The 16,495-nt window shown below is 48.7% G+C and overlaps 1 protein-coding gene across 2 annotated transcripts in view; it reads left to right on the top strand.

Annotated features, from left to right (window-relative positions):
* RELN (reelin) overlaps positions 1-16,495 on the top strand; it is a 2,335,047-nt gene that overhangs the window by 563,035 nt on the left and 1,755,517 nt on the right. The gene's annotated exons all lie outside the window — the stretch shown is intronic.

Below are 16,495 nucleotides of genomic sequence, written 5' to 3'. Positions count from 1 at the left end.
AATAGGTTTGTGGCTACCTGATTTTTTAAATTGTTTTGGTGATTTATAATGTGCTTAATGCCAAACTCCCCAGATCCGACGCGTCGGACTGGGGTTCGAACCCATGTTGCACTGCATTGTCTTGTACTGCGCTGTCCTCACAGCCAGACATTGGTGAGGGCGAGGGGTGGGTTCCTCTTCCTATAGGTGGGCACTGGGTAGGAGGCTGGAACCTGGGAGGCTGCAGTGATGCTGAACACTGGAACCAATGTGTCCTAAATGTCTGTGTGCAGTTCAGATGAAAGCCATGAACCAGTACTGCCCAAGCGGGTTCATCCACTTAACAGCGTATTACCCTTTAAAGGTGAAATGTCCTGCCCTATTTAAGTGACTCCATCAGTGCCATATGACCAAAAGCAGAACCTTTGAGATAAGAAATAAATGCTGAAGCGATTCTTGGGCGCTTTATGCTGTCCACCGGTACCACCAGAGATGTCTGTATGTGTGACTATTAAATGCAACAGCAAGCTTAGTGCATGTATTGCTGATTACGACAAATCCATCCTTTGGAGCGACAATACTGTTCAAGCAATCAAAGACTCCCCGGGAAACCCTTCCCATTGGTCACTTGCCTCACGCCTTTACCCTAATCAAGGCAGTTACACAATCAACTCCTTTTAATTGAATGATTAATAGATTTTCCGAGCTTCTGTTATGCTTCCCACTGCTTGATAAATAGGCCATGAGATCATGTAAAATGCTGATTATGCATATGAGTTACTATTCCCAGACTGGGGGAGGGCCGGCCGCGTGCCCATAGCTGGAATACACATCCGTTGCTCATTGCATCATTATCCTTTTGTGATATGCATCGAACTTCTGGAAGGTCTCAAGTTTAAATATCTCACCTTTCGTTTCTCATGTGGTTATTCACGATCTCTGCGCCCCGCCCTTGTGCAGATGTCTCATTTTATTTGACAATTACGCGATCATCTGATAGTGACTTGGTTGCTTTATATAGAAAATACCACTAACAGTGATTTACCATCTGCGAGAAACCTGAGGGTATCCTCACTCCTACTCCCCTTGGATCCTCTTCTCAGGTGGCCAGAGAAAGCCCATCGCTTTTGGATCCTAACCCCGGGGGTGGGGGAGAGGGAGAATCATCTGGGTAGAGGGCCATTGGGGCGAGTTGTCCACAGGTGAGACATGGTACCCCCCTTTTCCTTTTAATGATCATCCGCCCTCTCCCCCAGCCTTCATAGGTTTTTGTCAATCACTTCCCCCATTTCCCCTCCTTCATACCACTATAGTACTGGGATAAGGAAGAGGCAAGTAGGAGTGGTACACACTAACATGTCATTTCACCACTCTAGTACTGGGATGAGAGCCTGCAGACTGTTGTGAGGGTCAGGCATGTCCATAGAACTCTACTAACTATGGCTAGGCAACTGGGCTTGAAGACCCATAACCGCAACCTGTTAATTGGTTGTAGGTGTATGAAAGGGAGAGACACCAGCACGGGAGAGGCCAGCAAGAGTGAAGCCGGGCCGAGCCGTGCGAGCCTGAGGGAAGAGAAATCGTCTGGAGAATAAGGCTGCGGAAGGAGGGTTCTGTTGGGAAACCAGGACACCAGCAAATTCCTGGTAGAGACTGTGGGGCTGAGGCCGGGGCAGGTCATGAGAGGGTCACAGTGGTGATGGCCTCCCTTGTCGGGAGCCCACTGCAGGGCATGGAAGGAATCCAATTGTTGCAAGCTACTGGCAGCATCCGCAGGAAGCGAGCGGAGCTGCCGGCAACCCACAGAAAGAAGACCGGAGTGCGAGTGGGGCTCGCAATACAGCGGAAACCTGTATGCGGAGCCAAAGAAGAGGAAAGCAGCCGCCCGGAGGAGCCGCCAGGGACCGGTCAGTGAATACAAGGGAACAATTGAACCAGGGCACTCCTGGGAGCTGTTAAACGGCAAAAGTAATTGCTGAATGAACCCAAAGTGAAGGGTTATTATGAACAATACGAGTAAGATGAACTGTGAACAAAAGAATAAGAGTTCAACATTACTGAATACCAAACTAAAAGGAAAGCTTTTGACAAGCCCATGAACACTTTTGATAAGGCGGTGAACAGAAGATAGGTTTGTGTGAAGTACACATACAATATATTGAAAGTAAAGCACATTCCGAAGGGATTGTGTCCTCCGACGTATTCCTTATCTTAGATATCTCTTTCCAGCTTTGCTGGCCTTGGACATTTTTTCTCTCTAGAGGGCGCTGCGCGTCGACGTCCGCCGAGTTGATGTCCCTCGACAGCCGCCGTATCGACGTCAACATCATCCTGCCTATAAAGGCCGCGCGCAGCGTCCGTTGCTCAGTTGCGTTTTTCCGCGCTTACTCAGTGCCTCGGAATATCGTTGCTCAGTTTCGTAGAGAATTATTCCAATTTCCTCGAGATATTCGATCCATACTCGATGGCTTCCTCGTCTGAACCGACGACCCCTCGGTCCGGCTTTAAAAAATGCTGAGACTGTGGAAAAAAGATGTCGCTGACTGACCCTCACAGGGTCTGTCTGTGGTGTTTCGGAGCTGAACACCATTGTTCGGAGTGCGAGGACTGTATGTCCATGACAGCTAAGGCCCTGAAGGAGCGTAGGGGGAAGCTGGAAAACGGTAAGACTTCTAAAGCTTCTTCTTCCTCGACGAAGTCGAGACATTCGTCTCCTCGTCACCATTTGCGCTCCAGGTCTCGAAGCGGGTCCCATCACTCCTCGAGATCGAAGCACTCGAAAAGGAGACGCCGAAGATCCCCTTCTTCGTCCTCCTCTTCCTCTGTTTCACCTAAGAGAATCCCTTGCCCCACGAAACATAGTTCCCGGGCTGAATGGGAGGAATTCGGAAAAAATATGATGAGCGTCTTCAAGAAATCGGCCTCGGCCCCCTCGAAGACTGCCGAGAGCGATGCTCTGGTCGAAAGACCCGAAGGTCCAAAACGCCGCGAGTCGCAGTACCCGGCGAAGGAAGCTTCTCGAGCGCGTCATGAACCCTCGAGTAAAGCAAAGACCTCGAATCCTTCTTCGAAGGTTCCGTCGACGCCATCGACAAAGGTTCCGTCGACGCCAAGGTCGGTGTCTTCGACGCTGTTGTCGAAGGGACCTTCGACACACGGGTCTGTCGACTCGACGCCATCCTCGACACCGGCGTCGACGCCGAGGAAAGTCACGGTTGCGGCGCACCCAGTGGCTATTCCCAGGTCTTCGATGACGATGTCGTCGAGATTATCGACATCCTCAAGCAGAATTCCAATTCTATCGAGGACCTCGAGGCCTCCACCTTTGTTTTCGACGCCACGTTCGAAGCCTTTGACGTCAGCGTCGACGACATCGACGTTTTCAAGGCCGATTACAACAAGTTTGGCACCCTCTGCCTTGGAGATGGGTTTCACACCCTTTGTGAGTTCAGACCAATTGAGAACAATGTCCTCAATTATGGAAGAGGGAGAACTATCTGACCAAGAAGAGACATTTGAGTTGCAGGGATCTGCAACCCCAGTTCAAGAGGAGTTATCCTCAGAGTAACGCAGATTAAAGGAACTCTATGATTCCTTACATGAGGCAAGTGGTTTAGACACTTCCCCAGAGATGGAGTTCGCTAGGCTAGACCCAGGGGAGCATGCTGAAACCCCTTATAGAGCCTTAATGGCCAGGATCACAGAATTTATGGGGTGGTCAACACCTTCACAGGCTTTCCAACAGGATGACCTCACAGATATTCTTGATAAAGGTCCACAGGAGGATGCTGTAGTACCTTTTCATAAAGCTCTTCAAAGAAAAATCATGACGAACTGGGAAACCCCAGATGTCATCCCGGCAGTAAATAAAAAACTGTCTACTAAATACAGGGTATCTTCTGCAGACCCGGAGTTTTTGTCCAAACACCCATCCCCAGAAAGTCTGGTGGTACAGGCAGCATCTTCTACTGACATCAAGACTGCTTACCCTACCGTCCCACAGGACAGGGACGATAAAAAATACGATGCTATGGCTAAGAAAGTCTTTTCGGCATGTAGCATGGCGTTAAAATGTATTAATGGTACTTGCACCCTTGCTAGATTTAGCCATACACTTTGGGAGCGTGCTTCTACAGCAGCTGACTGCATCCCGGAGGGAGAAGAAAGGGAGGCGTTCCTAAATATCATAAAGGACGGTGAAGACACTATATGCGAATCCCTCCAGACGGGCATTGATTCGGCTGACAGTATCAGCAGAGCAATGGCGGCAAGTACAACAACCAGGAGATTTGCTTGGTTGAGAAAGTCTGGTTTTGCCCCAGATGTGCAAGCCAGGCTCTTGAATATGCCATTTGATGGCTCTTCTTTGTTTGGGAAAAAGGCGGATGACAGTTTAGAAAAACTGCAAACATCAAAGGCAGCAGCAAAATCCCTAGGCGCTGCAATCCGTCAGACACCTTTTCGTCCCACAGGAACCTCTACGAGAGGCAAGTCCTTTCGCTTCTACTCCGCATTCGGAAGAGGTAGAGGACGACCGGCTCAAAGGGGACAAAGAAGAACTACCCGAGGTGGACGGGGTAGATATTCAAAAGCTGCAGCAACAGCAGGTGCCTCTTTACCATCGGCATCTGCATCAGCCGCCCCAAAACCACTCTGAGGACTTCCCTCACAGGACACCTGTAGGAGGCAGGTTAACTCAACATCTGGCGGAATGGCAGGCTATCACATCAGATGCTTGGGCATTGGAGACAGTTGCACAAGGTTACTGCCTGCCTCTCTCCTACGCATACCTCAGAGTCATCCACCGGGGATCAGCTCTCAAAAAGCTCCAGATCCGCTCCTCTTGCAGGAAATTTTAGACCTGCTAGAGAAAGGTGCCATAGAACCGGTACCTGTAGCGGAGAGGAACAAGGGCTGGTACTCCCCTTACTTTCTCATTCCAAAGAAAGACGGAGGACTGAGACCCATCTTGGACTTGCGAGAATTGAACAAATTCCTCAGGAAAGACAAATTCAAGATGGTAACTCTTTCTCAGATCCTTCAGGCCCTTCAGTTCCAGGACTGGTTGGTATCTTTGGACCTTCAGGACGCTTATTTCCATGTGCCAATCCATCCCAAACACAGGAAATACCTGAGGTCCGCAATTGGCAACTCTCATTATCAATTTCGAGTGCTGCCATTTGGGCTGACCTCTGCCCCGAGGGTCTTCACCAAGTTAATGTCGGTAGTGGCTGCAAGTCTAAGGAGGGAAGGGATTCACGTCTACCCCTACCTGGACGATTGGTTGATCAGAGCTGTATCTTCGGAACAAGCTCAGATCCAGCTAGATCATGTTTGCCACTCCCTTCACAGACTGGGCTTCTCCCTCAATTTAAAGAAGTCACAAATGATACCATCCTAGAGACTCCAGTTCATCGGAGCGATCCTGGACACTTCCCTGGGAAAAACCTCGCCACCAGAGGTGAGGGCTCAAGATATTCTACAGATGGTCACCAAGTTTCAAAATGCCCAACGTCTCCCAGCCTTCGACTTTTTGAGGTTGCTAGGCCTCATGGCATCCTGCATTTTCCTAGTGCCAGAGGCTCGCCTCAGAATGAGATCTCTTCAGTGGACACTGAGAACTCAGTGGTCACAATTCTCAGGGAGAATGACAGATCTTCTTCAGGTTCCCGACAGGGTGGCTCGAGACCTTCAGTGGTGGGCCTGTCAGGAGAACATTCTGAAAGGAGAGCAGTTTTGGCAACCCTGGCCGGAGATAACAGTAGTCACGGATGCCTCACTCACGGGGTAGGGAGCCCACGCCAACGACTTGACCATCAGCGGTCGTTGGTCTCCATCGGAGTCCAGACTACATATCAACCTGTTAGAGCTGAGGGCCATCAGACTTGGGCTGAAGGCTTTTCTGCCATCTGTACAAGGAAAGAATGTCCTGATAATGACGGACAACACAGTGGCCATGCATTATCTCAACAAAAGAGGAGGCGTAGGATCACTACATCTGTGCAGAGAGGTGATGCAGCTCTGGTTTTGGGCAATCCAAGAAGGAATCTCTCTATCGGCAGTTCACCTAGCCGGAGAGAAGAACTTGACAGCGGACGCTCTGAGCAGGCAGAGCACAGTCTCCCATGAGTGGGAACTAGCTCGGGAAGTCCTTCAAGAGATCTTCGCCCTTTGGGGAACCCCTCAGGTGGATCTGTTCGCCACCAGTGTCAACAGGAAGTGCGATCTGTTCTGTTCAAGGGAATTTCCCCCGAGAGGAGTTCTGGGAGACGCGTTCATAGTGGACTGGGAGTTTCAGCTCCTGTACGCGTTTCCACCGGTACCTGTCATTCCTCAAATGATCAGGAGGTTGAGAAGATTCCGGAAAACCATGATCCTAATTGCCCCGGATTGGGCCAGGAGAACGTTGTACCCGGACCTTCTAGACTTGTCCATCTGCCCTCCAATTCGACTTCCACTCAGAGAGAATCTGCTCTCACAGAAGGGAGGTCAGGTTCTCCATCCAGACATCAAAACGCTCACCTTCACGCTTGGCTTCTGAAAGGCTGAGGTACAAGGATTGGGACCTCCCGGATGAAGTTATGGAGGTGTTGCTTTCGGCAAGAAGGCCAGCAACAAAATCTTTATACCGCTGCCGTTGGAACAGATTTTGCAGCTGGTGTAGGGAAAAGAATATCGATCCCTTTTCATGTGGTACACCAATGGTTTTGTCCTTCCTACTTTATTTAGCGAATTCAGGCCTTCAGTTGGCACCATCAAGGACTATCTCGCAGCGCTATCCATCTTTAAGCGCACTGCGGAAGAACCATCCTATTTCAAGTTACCCTTGGTAATACAGTTTCTAAAGGGGTTAACTAACGTTTATCCCCCAAGACCATTCCAGGTTCCCCTATGGGATTTAAATTTAGTCCTAACTTTCCTGATGGGCACACCTTTCGAACCACTCCACTCTTGTTCGTTAAGATTTCTTACCCTTGAGACTGTTTTATTAGTAGCACTTACATCTGCAAGAAGGGTGAGCGAGTTACAAGCTCTTTCTTGTAAACCCCCTCATACAATCTTTCACAAAGACAAAGTTGTTCTGCAAGTGAAGCCTAATTTCCTCCCAAAGGTGGTTTCTGAATTTCATATCACACAGAAGATTACCCTTCCATCTTTCTATCCTCCTCCCCATCCGGGGAAAGAGGAAGAGAGGTTACACAGGCTGGACCCAAGAAGGGCTTTAAGTTTTTACATTAGTAGACTGGCTAGGATAAGACAAGCAGACCAGCTGTTTGTAGGCTACGCAGGTCACAAGCTGGGGTTACCGATAACTAAGCAGACCATTTCCAGATGGATCATTTTAGCCATTTTGGAATGTTATAAACTGGCAGGAAAAGAGCCCCCTCAAAATCTTAGGGCTCATTCGACCAGAGGTATCGCAGCTTCATCGGCCCTCAAAAGAGGAGTGCCGGTTAGAGACATATGTGCGGCTGCCACATGGTCGTCCGTCCATACCTTTACACGGTTTTACAACTTGGATTCCTCCTCCAGTCAGGAAACTAGGTTTGGAAGGGCAGTATTGCACTCTATTCGTCAATAAGAGGAAGCATGAAGTCAGTACTCCCACATCCAATAACAGAATACTGCTATGGGAGCCTATCTAAGATAAGGAATACGTCGGAGGACACAATCCCTTCGAAGAACAAGTTACTTCTTACCTTGTAACGTTCTTTCGATGGGATGTTCCTCCGACGTATTCCTTATCGACCCACCCATCCATCCCCGCAGTACTACTTCCCTTGTTGTTGCATCTTACGCTCCTTCAGGGTGATTAGTCTAGTCCAGAAAGAATTATTTCGGGCTACAAAACGGAACTGAGCAACGGACGCTGCGCGCGGCCTTTATAGGCAGGATGACGTCGACATCGATACGGCGGCTGTCGAGGGACATCGACTCGGTGGACGTCGACGCGCAGCGCCCTCTAGAGAGAAAAAATTTCCGAGGCCAGCAAGGCTGGAAAGAGATATCTAAGATAAGGAATACGTCGGAGGAAAATCCCATCGAAAGAACGTAACAAGGTAAGAACTAACTTGTTCATCTGAGTGACTCCAGCACTATCTGAAATGTTGTCAGGCCTAGTATGATAGTCGCTTGTTTTGTTCCTCCCCTCCCTTTCTGCACCCCTCTCCCTCACCTTTTGTTTTTCTCCAGCTCTACCAGAAATGGCGTCAGGTCTAGTACGGTAGTCACCTGTCTGTTTCCATTTCCTTCCCACTCTCCCCTCCCTTCCTTATCTATGTCTTAGCTCTTGCACTATCTGAAATGTCGTCAGGCCGAGTACGATAGTTAATTGCACATCCTTACTGTTCATGGCCTGTAAGAATGTGGTTGTATTTTCCCTTGTTCCCTCCCTTGCCTTGAAGCGCTTTGAAACACATTGTGTATAGGCGCTATATAAATAAACGATCATATCATATCATATCATATCTTATGAAATGCAAGTATTGAATATTATTGAAGAGTGTGAAAGTAATGTGGTGTGGAAAAAAGAACACCACAGAGTGAACTGTATGAAAGAACACATTGTGGCAAAGTCAAGAGACTGGCAAAGAGGAAAACACATTGAGGCAAAGCCAAAAGGCTGGCAAGGAGAAAGCCAAATGAATGTGAACCAGAACATGGGGGTAGTCACAAGAGAACCTGTTTGGGCAAGAAAGCCTAGTGTTACTGATTGCATGACTTGTAATGAGTGGACCGTGTAATCCGGCAACTGCACCTAGACCGGGTTTACCCTAGTTGTGAAATGCAATGAAACCTACAGAAAGTCAATCCAAATATATGTAAGAGATTGCTGAAGTGGAGCTGAAGAAAGCAATCTGTATGAACTGTCAAGAAACCAGAAGGAGTGCAGAGTTGACCTGCAACTGGTTCTGAATATTGAGAGACTAAAACGAAGTATAAGTTGGCAAGCTGGAAAAGCTGATGTCTTGGGGAAGCGAACCCTAAGACCATATGACCTTTGTTGTTGCCTTGAGGAAGGGAACCTCGAGGCCCTCTTGGAACTGTGTTGTCTTCTTGGGGTAAGGAACCCCAAGATTCCTTTGGAACTGTATTGTCTTCTTGGGGAAGGGAACCCAGAGACATTGTGGAACTGTCTTGAACGTGGGCAAGGTGAGGTGGAAAGTAAGCCTAGAGCTGGAAGAAGCTCAGAACTTTATTTGGAACACAATTTCTTTTGTTGCTGACATCCCTACACATTATGAGGGCAAGTATAGGTTTTGGACACAGACAGACTTTTAAGTTGAACTTACTGACTCAGACTTAGTTTCTTTAGGTAGGGAAATCCGACCTTAGCATAGGGCAAGTTAGGCCGTCAACCATCCTGACATTTGAGTTAATAAAGATCTTTTGCTTGAACTTTGAATCTGTTGTCTGTGGCTTGCTTCATGATGCCTTCACAAATCCCACAAAGATTGCCGCTTCATTGGGATACTAGGCAGTGTTGCACTTATTCCCTCACACTGTGGATTCCACAAAGGGACCACCACTAGTAAAGTATCATGCTATATTTGGGATTCAAGATCGGGTGGTACGCATTGGTTAGGCCACTTCTGGTGGTAGTACACGTTAAAAACAGGGCTTCTCACGTATGGCATCCATTTTGATTTAGCACTAGGATTGGCTCGTGTTTCAAATATCGTGGTTTAAATGGTAGGTATAGGGCCCTTGAGCCCTGTGACCCCATGCATTCAGTGTTTTGTGATGTAGGTATACTGTCCCTAAGCATACAAGTGATGTTGATTCTAGGAAAGCAATGCCCTCCTGTCCTAATTTTTTCCGCTCGTCATCCCTCTTTTCCTGTTTCTTCCCGCTTTGCTCATGAGTAGTTGCGCACGGTTGGTGTGTGGGGTTCGGGGTTTGCTTCATTTCTGCGGGCTGGGTATGGTATTGGGAAAGGCTTGGACGCTTTAGGTGACAGGCTTTATGGGGGGTTGCTTTGTATTGTGGAAAGCCAGGATAGCATGTTGTACATAAGCTTTTGACTTGACACATTAAAGCAGCATTTTACATACAAGCAACATGTGGTAGGGGGCTGCCCGGCATTCATATTCCCAAACTGCATTTTAACCTCCAATTTCTTTATCCCCAACTCCCTTAATGGCCCTGCGTGCATAGGTAGTCCTTCTGCTCCTGTTTACCTTTACTCCTACCCCGTTCCCTTCATAGCCATACATCCTTCTCACACAAACCTAAGCACAACTTTAAAATAAAATGTTAATGTTAACAATGTTTCTGCAACAGGGACCATAAAATACACAACTTTAGCATGTCACCAGTGAAAGAGCAAAATACTCAATCGATTTGTTTGCAGTGCTTGTGTCATTTCTCCCAATCTAATGTTGCCCCAATTTACAAGACACGTTGTGTAACATAGTCCCACAGTATCTAAACACTGTACATGGTTCACTCGGCAAAGGGGGGCTCCTACATAGGTGGCTCCAGCTCGTGTCTGCAGGTGTCAACAGGGGAAGCCAGTGGCCAGCCATCACCCAGCAGCGACTAAGTAAGGTAGCAGAGGCCCGGGTTAGGGATAGAGCCTTCACTCTACCCAAAAAACCTGGCCACATAGCATACTCTCAGACTTAGGTGTGTTTTTCCTCCGTTATTTAAATTGCATTGTGAAAGTATTAAAAATTGCCTTGTGAAAGTATTTAAAATTGCGTTGTGAAACCTAGGCCATTTCCCCACTATACAGGACTCTCAGACTCTCATGTGGTTTCCTCCATTATTTAAATTGCATTGAACCGTAGTGCCGTTGTGTGGTGGCCTCCTAGCAAAGTATTCATCTAGCGATCTTTTCTACCAGTATTTAAGCTCCTGTTGTCTTGTCCAACTTCTACTATTGTCTTCTCTCTGTTTTTGTCTGCTTGCGCCCCTCCCTGTGTACTTCCCTAGTGTTCTCCCCACACCACCCCCCCACACCCTTCCTCTTCTGTCATCTCCACTCCAACTCTATGGTGCTCTCTGTCTCTCCTATCTTCTCTAACTGCTTCTCTATCGAATATCCTGCTCTCCTCACTAAATGTGGTAGGAAGAGGTTTAAAAGGGACATCCTGGTCTCCAACCTAGGGCCTCCCTATCGCTGATACATATACCAGTGCTTCCTCCAAGCAAACCCTCAACGACATCCTCTTTGTCGTTCTCTCGCCAGACCTATGGACTCTATGTATGGTCTCTGTGCTCTCTCCCGTCTCTTTCTCTCCCATAAATGGTGGCACACGGTGGGAGGCCCTCTTGGCCTCCTTCCACTCCTCTAAAGACATTATTAATGTTTACTTGAACGGTACCTTCTTGGTCCAAGGCCCTCAAGCCAACCTTCTCCTCTTTGAAAGACGCTTCCCGCGCCTCATCAATTTCCTTTCTTCTACTGCTGTCCCATCTCTCCCCTCAACGGCTTCGTCGCCTCCCCCTGCTGTCTCCTACTTGGCTATTTTGCCCTCTCCTCCTTCCTCTTCTGCCCCCCCCCTTGGCCTCCTTCTACACTTCCTCAGGGCGTACCTCTGATTCTCAATATTGCCACTCTAAGCTCTCGCTCAGCTGTCAAACACTCCTCTGACAAATGCCACCTCCTGGAGGATCTTCACCTCAATGTCCTCTGTCTCACCGAGACATGGTTCATGGGCAGCTCTGTCACAAGCTTTGACACCCTCCTCCCTGATGGCTACAAGATCCTCTCTGCGCCCAGATCCAACCGTTCCGGAGGGGGTGTAGCCCTGATCTTCGCTGAGTGGATTCCTGCTTCTGTCATTCCTAGGCAGGCCTACTCATCTTTTGAATGCCTCGTGTGCAGGCTCTCTCTCTCCTGGCCATTCCCTTATTGTGGCAACTATCTACCTCTCCTCTTCCCTCCTGGTCTCGACCCTCAACTCCTCCTTCTTGGAGACTTTAACATCCACCTGGATGCCTCCTGCCCTTCCTCTGGACTCTTTCATGACCTCTGACGCTCTCTCACTCTCTATTCTCCCCTCTGGCCCGACTCACTCTGCAGGGCACTCTTTGAATGTTCTGATTTCTTCAGACCTTCCCCTTTCTATCCCTCTCACCACTCCTCTCTCCTGGAGTAATCACGTTCTCCTTTCCTCCCAGCTCACCCTCTCTACCCCTCAGGCCAAGCCAACTCCAGGACTGCCACCTATCTTCTCAGTTATCCGACCCATGAAGAGTGTGTTAGTTGAGGCTTTTGCCAACACTTTTTCACACCCTCCTCCCCCCTTGGCTGACTCACACCCTGACACAGCCCTTTCCATGCTCCACTCCGCTATATATGACACTCTCGATGTTCCTGCCCCTGTCATGAGGATCTGCTTGAAACCCAAAGCCAAGTGCAACTCTTGGTATGACTCAGACCTAGTCACCCTTAAACGCAAGAGCAGGGTGGCTGAGAGGAAGTGGCGTGCCTCCGGTAGACCCTCTGACAACCTAGCCTCTGCTGCCTGCTCCAAAGGCAATACCGGCTCTCTCTCTGCACCAATAAGAGAACCCACACCCAAGCCTGCATCTCTGCGGCATTTAACAACTTGGCCAAACTCTTTCAAATCTGCAAGGAGCTGGCCAATCCTGCTGCAATCTCTACCTCCCCTGTTCCCTCCCACGCCCTCTGCACAGCCCTGGCTTTTCATTTCATCTCTAAAATTCAGGACATCCTGTCCTCTCTCTCTTCCACTCCCCCTCTCCCCCTCTACCCCCTCCTTCTCTGCCTTTCCTCTGTTCTCCCCAGACAAAGTTTCTAGACAAGTCTGATCTATGAAAGTCTCATCAAAACAGGTTCACCCCTGTTCATCCAAAACCATCAAGGACCATATTGACACCCTGGCTCCTGCTCTGGCTGACTTCTGCAACCACTCCTTCACCACCGGAGTCTTCCCTTCACCCCATTAAGCACTTCCTTGTGCACCCTCTTCTTCAGAAACCCTCTGCCGACCCTTCCTGCCCGGCTAACTATCACTGAATCTCCATCACTCCATTCCTCAGCGAACTCCTGAAAATGCCGGCCATCTCCCAGCTTAATCTTCACACTGAATCTGATGGTTGTCTCCATGACCATCCGTCTAGCTTCAGAGTTGCAAGAAGCACAGAAACTGCTCTCCTGAACACCCGTGAAGACCTGCTCTCCAACCTTGATTCTAACACGCCCTTGTGGCCTCATCTCATCTTACTGGATCTCTCTTCTGCCTTTGACACGGTCAACCATGCTATCCTACTCAACTGTCTCCGTGATAACCTGGGTAGCACTGATCAGGCCCTGGCTTGGCTGACTTCTTTCCTCTCCGATCGACCCTCCCAGGTCCAACTTGGGTCCTACCTCTCCTCTATCTCTATCTCTCCCTGTGGTGTTCCCCAAGGGTCTAACCTCTCTCCCTGGCTCTTCAACCAATACCTGGTCCTTCTTGCCCACCACATTGCCGCTCTCTGCCGCAACCTTTTCTCCTTCTCTCATCTCTCACTGTTTGCTATCCAGGTGTGGTGTGCCGCCAACGAGCTCAGCCTTAATGCCAGTAAGACTGAGATTCTCCTCATTGGTACACCTACTCCCTCCTTTCTTGTCACTCTCTGGTTGGCCTCTCTTGGCCCTCTTCCTGGTTCCACCTGTTTGGCTAAAAACCTTGGGGTCATCTTCGACTCCTCACTCTCCTTCTCTCCTCACATCTCTGACGTCTCTAAGAAGTCACACTACCAGCTGCACCTCCTCAGAGGTATTCTTCCTCTCCTCTCCTTACCCCAGAAGCTCATTGTCTCCAGAGCTCTGGTTCTCTCTAGGCTGGACTACTGCAACAGACTCTTTCTTAATCTACCTGCCTCTACTCTCCACCCTCTCTAACTCATCCAGAACAGGACTGCAAGACTTGTCCTTGGCCTCAAGCCCAGGGATCGTATCTCTCCAGGACTGAAATCCCTGCAGTGGCTCCCAGTGCCAGCGAGGATTAAGTTCAAAACCCTCTGCATTGTCCACAAGGCCTTTTGGGGCCTCAATACCTTCAGCTCTCTCTTCCTAAATATCTTCCTTCTCGAGCTCTTCGCTCATCCGCCTCCAACTCCCTCAGGGTCTGTCGCTTCTCCAAGCAACGAGTTGGTGGTAGATCTCTTTCTTCTTCTGGCACCTCCCTTTGGAACAGCCTCCCTGCCTCTCTGAAAATTGAGGAGAGCCATCTCTGGTTATGGAAGCACCTCATGACCTTCCTCTTTGCTTCTGCATTCTCTCCTCCTCTCCCCTGCTGATCACCTGGCTGAAACTGCACTGGTTACCTGGCTACCCTCTGTTCTTGTGTCCAGGTCCCCTCCCAGCCAGTTGCACTCCTGCACTGCCCCCCTGGTAAGCCTCGCAATTGGGGACAGTTTCTGTATCCCCACAGCCCCAGACCAGCACTTGACACTGATGTCTGCACTTACCCATGCACTTGCCACCAGCTGGCCGCACTTTTATTTATTGTCTTTATTTAACTGTTATCCTATGCACTGCGCTGCCCCCTCTCCTTTCCCCCTGCACTTCTCCCCATGCCCCCTACCCTGCACTTGCCTCTCGTCTTCCCACTGTTCACCCTCCTTTTCCTCGTCACGCCTTGAAACACTTATGGATAGGCACGTTATAAATGCCATATCATATCATAACAAGGCCTTCTTCACCTGTTTGTCTATGTCATCTTTAAGAGCAGGGGCACCATTTGATATGCACCTTATCATTGCCACTTTGGCGACATGGTGCTCCTGGATGGCCACGCAATGTGGTGCTGCAGTTACCCAATAGATAGTTTCCAAATGTTTTGTTCAAACCCATTACCTGGAATAGAATAAAATAAAGAAATTAAAGTGAGCTCTTGTGTCAGCGCCACAAACAGGAAATATAAGGCACAAAATATGATGTTGTCCCACACATCCCTTCTTCAAAAGGGATGCCTTGGGGCTCACGTCACACAGGCTCGACATGGCACCTGAATGGCTTCTGGTTGCCCTGCCTGTTGTGAGTGGAGTTATCACCTCCACCTGAAGGAGAGTCTCACTCATGCAGATGCAGTCAAAGAGCACCGGAAGCTTCGGTCGATGACTGATTGCGGTGCCTGGGTGTTGTTCCTTCAGTTTCCGGGACCTTGACTTTGATCAAAATGGTCACATTTGATTTTTGATCCATACATCACCTCTGCGAGGACACAAGTACCACATTATGTGATTCAAAGAAAAGATCTGCCTTTATTGTACAACGCTTGCCAGAGTGGCTTACTGCCAATTCAGGCTGATGTTTAGTTGGCGTACTTTTGTGGTGCGTCAGAAGAGGTCTTTCTAGAAACATCTGGGAAGAAAGAGGGGACAAACCCTAGATTGTATGACATCGATGGATTGGTTGAGTGATGTTCCTGACATTTTAAGCCTTTGTGGTTCAAATAAGCCTATTGAAGGTTCGTGTCATGGTATGCGATGAGTTTGGCAGGTGTGCCCAGCTCCTGGACCCAGCGCGAGAGTGGCATAGAGATAGCGAGTGATGACATTGAGGGCATATCACAAAGCAAGAAACTGGTGAAGATCTGGCAGCCGGGCACGTGACATACTGTTCACTGAATAGCACACACACACCTACGCAAGTTCACGTTCAAAAATGCCTGCGCCCAAAATGAGACTATTAAAGGTCGACTAACTTAATGTCACCATTCTATGCTTTGAACGGGAATTTCCTGAAAGGTGGCCCCTGCAAAGACACCAAGTCACAAGGTAAACCCATTGGAGCGGAAAAAACGACATAGGTGGGCTGTGGAACAAAAGGAGAGGAGTGCTATAAAAACAGGGTGCAAGTGCGAATTTCAATGCAAAGAGGGGGGTCGAGGTTATGTGTTTTGGGGAGTGTGAATTTGGGAAAGTAGAGTGTGAAGGTAGGGGCTATAATGGGTCAAGCGGGTCCTAGATGCCACTACCAGGAAAATGGAATGCGCCCAAAGATTTATTTTGACAACTAGAGTTTAGAGTATCATCCAACTGTGGTTTTTGGACACATTCCGCATTTCAAAACAACCCTATAGGTTTTGGTATCTTCATCAACTTTAGTTGGGCAAGTAAAATGTGGTGTCATTTATTTTATTGTTCTAAATTATTGGAATTTATGCATTAAGAATTGCCTCTCTGGGCAGAATACTTCTGCCGAATGCTTCATTTACACTGTGTCTAATAAGTTATTCCATAATAATCGGTTATTCACTAATAACTGTCTGTTTAGAACATGGGCACAATGAAACTGGGATTGTAGGGCCCTCAATGGTGTCTTGTGGGTGGCAGAAAGAGTAAAGACCTGTCAGTCCGCACTGGAGAGCCTCTAAACTAGACGCCTTCATGTACAGGCAGAGATGAAATATGTCTCCCTAAGGTATTGCTGGTTCACTGTTTGGTAGCTTGGCTAGGGGTGGAAAGCTCAGGGGCAACGCGCTGGTCTTGAAAGCAAGACGATGCTTAGCAACACACGCTTAGCAACAAAGGTTCATTCCCCCGGGTCCGC

This window comes from Ambystoma mexicanum, chromosome 12 (assembly GCF_040938575.1).
Source record: "Ambystoma mexicanum isolate Mex_15411 chromosome 12, UKY_AmexF1_1, whole genome shotgun sequence".
Classification (NCBI taxonomy): domain Eukaryota; kingdom Metazoa; phylum Chordata; class Amphibia; order Caudata; family Ambystomatidae; genus Ambystoma; species Ambystoma mexicanum.
Note: the sequence above shows the minus strand (reverse complement) of the source record. Positions and strands in the feature narration are given on the sequence as shown.